The sequence below is a fragment of the Oncorhynchus nerka genome, linkage group LG21 (assembly GCF_034236695.1).
Source record: "Oncorhynchus nerka isolate Pitt River linkage group LG21, Oner_Uvic_2.0, whole genome shotgun sequence".
Classification (NCBI taxonomy): domain Eukaryota; kingdom Metazoa; phylum Chordata; class Actinopteri; order Salmoniformes; family Salmonidae; genus Oncorhynchus; species Oncorhynchus nerka.
Genome location: NC_088416.1, coordinates 10,283,085 through 10,290,949, shown reverse-complemented (window position 1 = coordinate 10,290,949; position 7,865 = coordinate 10,283,085). Strand labels below are relative to the sequence as shown.

Genomic DNA, 7,865 nt, shown 5'->3' with positions numbered 1-7,865 from the left:
CAGCTCTCCCGCTATCTCTCTCAGAATGACCTTCTTGATCCAAATCAGTCAGGTTTCAAGACTAGTCATTCAACTGAGACTGCTCTTCTCTGTATCACGGAGGCGCTCCGCACTGCTAAAGCTAACTCTCTCTCCTCTGCTCTCATCCTTCTAGACCTATCGGCTGCCTTCGATACTGTGAACTATCAGATCCTCCTCTCCACCCTCTCCGAGTTGGGCATCTCCGGCGCGGCCCACGCTTGGATTGCGTCCTACCTGACAGGTCGCTCCTACCAGGTGGCGTGGCGAGAATCCGTCTCCACACCACGTGCTCTCACCACTGGTGTCCCCCAGGGCTCTGTTCTAGGCCCTCTCCTATTCTCGCTATACACCAAGTCACTTGGCTCTGTCATAACCTCACATGGTCTCTCCTATCATTGCTATGCAGACGACACACAATTAATCTTCTCCTTTCCCCCTTCTGATGACCAGGTGGCGAATCGCATCTCTGCATGTCTGGCAGACATATCAGTGTGGATGACGGATCACCACCTCAAGCTGAACCTCGGCAAGACGGAGCTGCTCTTCCTCCCGGGAAGGACTGCCCGTTCCATGATCTCGCCATCACGGTTGACAACTCCATTGTGTCCTCCTCCCAGAGCGCTAAGAACCTTGGCGTGATCCTGGACAACACCCTGTCGTTCTCAACTAACATCAAGGCGGTGGCCCGTTCCTGTAGGTTCATGCTCTACAACATCCGCAGAGTACGACCCTGCCTCACACAGGAAGCGGCGCAGGTCCTAATCCAGGCACTCGTCATCTCCCGTCTGGATTACTGCAACTCGCTGTTGGCTGGGCTCCCTGCCTGTGCCATTAAACCCCTACAACTCATCCAGAACGCCGCAGCCCGTCTGGTGTTTAACCTTCCCAAGTTCTCTCACGTCACCCCGCTCCTCCGCTCTCTCCACTGGCTTCCAGTTGAAGCTCGCATCCGCTACAAGACCATGGTGCTTGCCTACGGAGCTGTGAGGGGAACGGCACCTCAGTACCTCCAGGCTCTGATCAGGCCCTACACCCAAACAAGGGCACTGCGTTCATCCACCTCTGGCCTGCTCGCCTCCCTACCACTGAGGAAGTACAGTTCCCGCTCAGCCCAGTCAAAACTGTTCGCTGCTCTGGCCCCCAATGGTGGAACAAACTCCCTCACGACGCCAGGACAGCGGAGTCAATCACCACCTTCCGGAGACACCTGAAACCCCACCTCTTTAAGGAATACCTAGGATAGGATAAAGTAATCCCTCTCACCCCCCTTAAAAGATTTAGATGCACTACTGTTCCACTGGATGTCATAAGGTGAATGCACCAATTTGTAAGTCGCTCTGGATAAGAGCGTCTGCTAAATGACTTAAATGTAAATGTAGAGAGAGAGAGAGGAGACAGAGACAGAGAGAGAGAGAGACAGAGAGAGAGAGAGAGAGGAGAGAGAGAGGAGACAGAGAGACAGAGAGAGACAGAGAGACAGAGAGAGACAGAGAGAGAGGGGAGACAGACAGAGAGAGAAGGGAGACAGACAGAGAGAGAGGGGAGACAGAGAGAGAGGAGAGAGAGGGGAGACAGAGAGAGAGGGGAGACAGAGAGAGAGGGGAGACAGAGAGAGAGGGGAGACAGAGAGAGAGGGGAGACAGAGAGAGAGAGGAGACAGAGAGAGAGGGGAGACAGAGAGAGAGGGGAGACAGAGAGAGAGAGGAGACAGAGAGAGAGAGAGGAGACAGAGAGAGAGAGAGGAGACAGAGAGAGAGAGAGGAGACAGAGAGAGAGAGAGAGAGAGAGAGGAGAGACAGAGAGAGAGAGAGAGGAGACAGAGAGACAGAGAGAGAGGGGAGACATAAAGACAGAGAGAGAGAGACAGAGAGAGAGGGGAGACAGAAAGACAGAGAGAGAGAGAGAGAGAGACAAACAGAGAGACAGAGAATAATGGTAATAGTGTTTGGCGGGTCATTTCGGGCCAAGTGGGGTATCAGTCATTGAAGTGCTTGCTCTCTTTTCATCCCCTTCCTATCTCTCTAATCAGTCTGGCTCCTCTGGGCAGGTAACTGCAGTCTCAGCCAATCATTAGGGCTCTTACTGGGAGTACAGGGTGACCAACCTCCACTCTGGGCCAATTAGGGGAGGTCCTCTAAGAATGCTATCAGCATGTACTATCATCCCCACTCACTCACAATACTGCATTACAATCCAATCACGCCCACACACTTTTCCACTGGAGGACCTAAACAACACTCAGAACATGGCCCTGGACAAGAAGTAGTGCCGGGGCCAATATCAATTAGCGTGAATTGCAATGTCAGAATGGGGGTTGTTGGATATTGAGGGCAATTTCAGGTGAACTCACACAGGAATTTCAAGGTTTTTTACGACCGGTGTTTGTGCCGAGAATGTACTTGTAATGTACCGTATGAGGTTTGGAAATGAGATGTGCTGACGTCGGGTCAGTGGCTCAACATCAATGTCCTTTGGGGTAATTCTTAAAGACATTTCATGAGGTCATTTCTTTTTTCAAGCAATATAGAAATAGTATGTTTGAATTGCCCCATAAGACATTGATGTTGAACAGCTAACCCAATGTCTGTCTACCCCAAGGCTGCTTCCTCCCTCTCTCCCTTTCTTAATCTATCAAATCATCCATCCCTCCGCTCTACTCCATGGCAACCCGGGCATCCATCCATCCACTATAAGGAAACCCATCCATCCACCCGCCCAGTCATCCCTTCACTCACTCATCCGTCCCACTCATCCACCCACTCATCCCCATCCATCTCCCCCATCCACTCCAATGAAAGCTGGGCAGCTCACCAGGGCACTGTGACCCACTGGGTCAGATGACGTGTGTAATCATTTCACACTGTGTCAACAGGAATACTATGGCCACCCAGCCATGAAATAGTAGTGTGGTGCAAGACAGTCAGAGAGAACACACCATCTCAGCTTAAAGAAGGTTTGAATGGTAAACACAGTGTCCGTCTGGGCCCACTGGCCGACCTTCACAGGAACAAAACAGGCACACACACACCCACCCACCCCTGCTGTGAGCAGGAACAAGCCCCACGTTTGGTAAGGTAGGGGGTGCAGTTTCTTTGGCATAGGACGGAGTGTGTTGCTGATAGATGTGCGCGTGGCTCTGCAGGTGGTCCGTACTGTCAGACAGAGCGAGGAGGAGGAGGGGAAAGAAGGACGCGAGGAAGGGGAGAAGAGACAGAACCAGAGGGGTCGAGGGCTAAAGATAGCTCCCTCTGCTACAGCTTCTGGGCTCTGATTATACACACACACAGACACACACACACACACAGTCTCAGCCTGACTGCCATGGGGTAAATGACAGCTAGCTTTTAGTACAGCAGCACCACAGGGAGATGCAGGGTACCAAATCTTTACCATCCAACATGTCATTCCCCACAGGGAGAATCTACCCCTCTTTGTCAGGGCACAGAGAGACCGTCTCTTTTGTAGTCGTGGTAACTGGTGCAAGAAGAAAGAGGGAGAGAGGCTATTCTTCTGCTGTAGTGGCTCAAATACATCACCCTGCTGTCACTTCCACACACAGGAAGCAGGGGGGGGGCTCATCTGTGCCCTGGTTCACACACCCCTCTGCTGCAACACTGTCTACCAGCAGGACTATCAAAACAGACTTTGCATGAGATAACAGGGACATAGGGTCCCACAAGACTCTTCCAGGTTCCAAAGTGTCACCCCATCGTATCCAGAGCTCTGGAGGGCCGCATCACCAGACAACCACCCTCAGGGTGCATCGTTCGTCACCATGCTTCCCTCCCCAGTTCCTGTCTCCCGCCTCCCCATCTCGCACACCTTCGTGTGAGGTGACATTTGGCGCCGGCAGTCTGGGAGCCCCTACCTGTGAAGAAGTCACCTCCTCCCGCCTTGCCGCCAAGGGTGACAGCCATCGCGGCTCCCCGCCGTGCCCGCCGCCATGCCACAACCACAACGCAACAATGCCACTTCCTGACAGGGGTAATTACACAGCACAGATAGACAGAGAGAGTAGAGGTGATGAGGGAGGGAGGGAGAGAGAGAGGAAGAAGAAGAGTGAGAGGAAGAGTGTGCGAGAAAGAGAAAGGGGGAGCAAGATGAAGGGCAGGGAGGGATATAAAGGGGAGATGAGAAACAGTGAAAGAGAAAGATGGAGAGAGAGAGGTAGAGTGAGCGAGAGATCGAGAGGTAGAGTGAGCGAGAGATCGAGAGGTAGAGTGAGCGAGAGATCGAGAGGTAGAGTGAGCGAGAGATCGAGCGGTAGAGTGAGAGAGAGAGGTAGAGTGAGCGAGAGATCGAGAGGTAGAGTGAGCGAGAGATCGAGAGGTAGAGTGAGCGAGAGATCGAGAGGTAGAGAGAGAGAGGTAGAGTGAGCGAGAGATCGAGAGGTAGAGAGAGAGGTAGAGTGAGCGAGAGATCGAGGTAGAGAGAGAGGTAGAGTGAGCGTGAGATCGAGGTAGAGAGAGAGAGCTAGAGTGAGCGTGAGAGAGGGCTAGAGTGAGCGTGAGAGAGGTAGAGAGAGAGAGCTAGAGTGAGCTTGAGAGAGAGAGCGAGAGAAAGGTAGAGAGGTAGAGTGAGCATGAGCGAGTGAGCATGAGCGATGTAGAGAGAGAGGTAGAGTGAGAGTGAGAGAGAGGTAGAGTGAGCATGAGCTAGGTAGAGAGAGAGGTAGAGTGAGCGAGAGATCGAGAGGTAGAGTGAGCGAGAGGTAGAGTGAGCGAGAGATCGAGAGGTAGAGTGAGCGAGAGATCGAGAGGTAGAGTGAGCGAGAGGTAGAGTGAGCGAGAGATCGAGAGGTAGAGTGAGCGAGAGATCGAGAGGTAGAGTGAGCGAGAGATCGAGAGGTAGAGTGAGCGAGAGATCGAGAGGTAGAGTGAGAGAGAGATCGAGAGGTAGAGTGAGCGAGAGATCGAGAGGTAGAGTGAGCGAGAGATCGAGAGGTAGAGTGAGCGAGAGGTAGAGTGAGCGAGAGGTAGAGTGAGCGAGAGGTAGAGTGAGCGAGAGATCGAGAGGTAGAGAGAGAGAGGTAGAGAGAGAGGTAGAGAGAGAGGTAGAGTGAGCGTGAGAGAGGTAGAGAGAGAGAGCTAGAGTGAGCTTGAGAGAGAGAGCGAGAGAAAGGTAGAGGTAGAGTGAGCATGAGCGAGTGAGCATGAGCGATGTAGAGAGAGAGGTAGAGTGAGGGTGAGAGGTAGAGAGAGAGGTAGAGTGAGGGTGAGAGGTAGAGAGAGAGGTAGAGTGAGAGAGAGTGAGCATGAGCGAGGTAGAGAGAGAGGTAGAGTGAGTGTGAGAGAGAGAGAGGTAGAGTGAGTATGAGAGAGAGAGGTAGAGAGCATAAGAGAGAGAGAGGGAGAGATGATGTTCCTGTCAGTGAAGCAGTGTCATTTCAGATAAGTTTTTATTAGAAAGTGAGTGTTATGGCAGGATCCACTGTCATTTCATCCTGATAGTGAAGTGAAGCAAAGTCAATCAGTGTCAGATTATATTCACAGCTAAAACATTAGCATACTTAATTTGCTTCAGTCAAACCCTTCACTTCAATTTAAAACACACCCTAGCTAGGCTAGGCGCTAGTTTAATCCACAGATAAGTCTTAATTGAGATGCTAAAAATGGTGTGAAATTTAGTATGGGGCAGGCCTGACCTTTCTAATGTCAATGGTGCTAGCTTAGCAGCTAGCTGGAGATGGGTCACCAGAGCACGCTAACCCACAACCCCTACACTCGCCCCTGCCAGGCCTGGAGCTAGGCGTTGCTAACGGAGGGTAGGGGTCCATCCAAGGGAACAAAACAGAGCTATTGTTGATCCCGAGGTGAGCGTCAAGCTTTTTTTGTTAGTTTTTTTCGCAAATCACCACCGTCCTTCCCGCTGGCCATTTTATTCCCTAAGCTGCAAAGCGATGAGAGGGAGGCTCGCTGACACACAAGGGGGTTCCTTACCTGCATTTTTACATTTACATTTAAGTCATTTAGCAGACGCTCTTATCCAGAGCGACTTACAAATTGGTGCGTTCACCTTAAGACATCCAGTGGAACAGCCACTTTACAATAGTGCATCTAAATCTTTTAAGGGGGGGGGGGTGAGAAGGATTACTTTTTTTAAATGACTAAAGCACTACAGGCAAGGTGCAGGAGATACACACAGTCATTTTAATAATCAATTTAATCATATAAGTGATTTGATTTTAATATAGTAATAATAGCTTGATAATCAAATGACCTTATGGAGCTCAGTGGGAGAGCTATTGGGCTCCCCTCCAAACGGAGAGCCAGGTACACTACACTGAAGCACTCAAAATGGCTGCCTGCCAAATGTACACCTATATCGCTGGTAACGAGACACTTAGGAGAGAAGCTACTGGCACAGTGCTTACTAGACAGAGTTCTCTCCATATTTTGGAATAGTGTGTGTCGGTTGCGGAAACCGTTGTACCCTGAAACAGTAACCCCACCCCTTTGCACTCCCCCTGCCCCAAACCCAACCTACCCCCCTTTGCACTCCCCTGCCCCAAACCCAACCCCCCAGAATAACGTTCATATTGACGAGGTCACAAACTATGGTCCGACATATGATACATAACAGTTTAAGGCTTCCGTGTGATGTTACGCAATAGATTCTTCATACGGACTAACTACTTGACATACAATCGTGGAGCAATACCGCACCTGCAAAAACTGACCTGGAAAAGCAGAGAAACGTTTCACGGCATTTCCAGGTCTGCTTTTGCATAAAGTTGTTCCCCCTCTTTATGTCGACCAGTCACACACAGTCAGGGCTCCTCAACCGAGATCTGGGAGAGCGAGTGTGTGTTGTGCTCCGGTGAGAGTGCTGATGGCACCCGCCGTGCTGCGCCCGCGCCCCCCAAGCCTACAAAACAGCTCCCTAATGAGGCCTCCCTGCTGGGCGGGTGTGCCCCCCTCAACCACCCGCTATGGCTGTGACCCACTTCACATTCGTACAAACACACACACACACACACACACATTTACTGCTGCTCTTTAATTATTTGTCACTTTTATTTATGCATTTTTTAGGTATTTTTCTTAAAACTGCATTGTTGGTTAAGGGCGTGTAAGTAAGCATTTCACTGTAAGGTCTACACCAGTTGTATTCGGCGCTTGTGACAAAAACAATTTGATTTGATTTGACACACACACACACACAGAAGCTTGATCACTTCCAGGCCAAGGCCAAGGAAGTTTTGCTCGCAGTCAGTACACAGTGTGTAGGCTTATGTCACCACACACTGTGCTATGATGATGCGCCCAGACTGAGTTGTGTAAAGGAAGCGGGGGAGCTGAGAAGGAAAAGGATCCTTCTATACTATGTACGTCAACAATAACGTGTGGGACTGAAAGGAAAGGGCATTGAAATGCAAGTCATTTGTGACGCACACACATTGGTTTAAAAAAAAAAAAAGTCATTTGAATTGAACTATAGGAGACAACGAGAGGTCTAAAGGACACAATAGCAAGCAAGGTAGTTTTAGCAAGAGCACTCGAGGTCTCAGGTGAATGCCTGAATCCAATACTCCGCGCTGCGTCTGAATAGATTTCACTTCAGTGTCAGAGGGCCATATCAAACAACATTTCTATTCGTCACATGCGCTGAATACAACAGGTGTAGTTTAGACCTTAGTGAAATTCTTACTTACGAGCCCCTAACCAACCATGCAGTTTCCAAAAAATACGGATAAGAATAAGAGATAAAAGTAACAAGTCATTTTCTTTTTTTTAAAAGTTTATTTTACCTTTATTTATACCGTTTTTTCCTCATAGAGGTAACATCTCTTTTCCAAGAGTGACCTGGTCCAATAGCAGCAGGGGGAACAACATTTCAGACAA

At 50.0% G+C, this 7,865-nt stretch overlaps 1 protein-coding gene across 3 annotated transcripts in view; it reads right to left on the bottom strand.

The window, feature by feature from the left end:
• Positions 1-7,865, bottom strand: part of LOC115103872 (protein kinase C alpha type-like) — a 226,402-nt gene that overhangs the window by 116,638 nt on the left and 101,899 nt on the right. The window contains exon 1 of one of the 3 annotated variants that reach the window (XM_065006299.1): positions 3,890-4,778. The exons of the other annotated variants lie outside the window; for them this stretch is intronic. The gene's annotated coding sequence lies outside the window, so the exon portion shown is untranslated. Of the gene's footprint in view, positions 1-3,889; positions 4,779-7,865 lie in introns of those variants that run through there. 3 annotated transcript variants of the gene reach the window in all.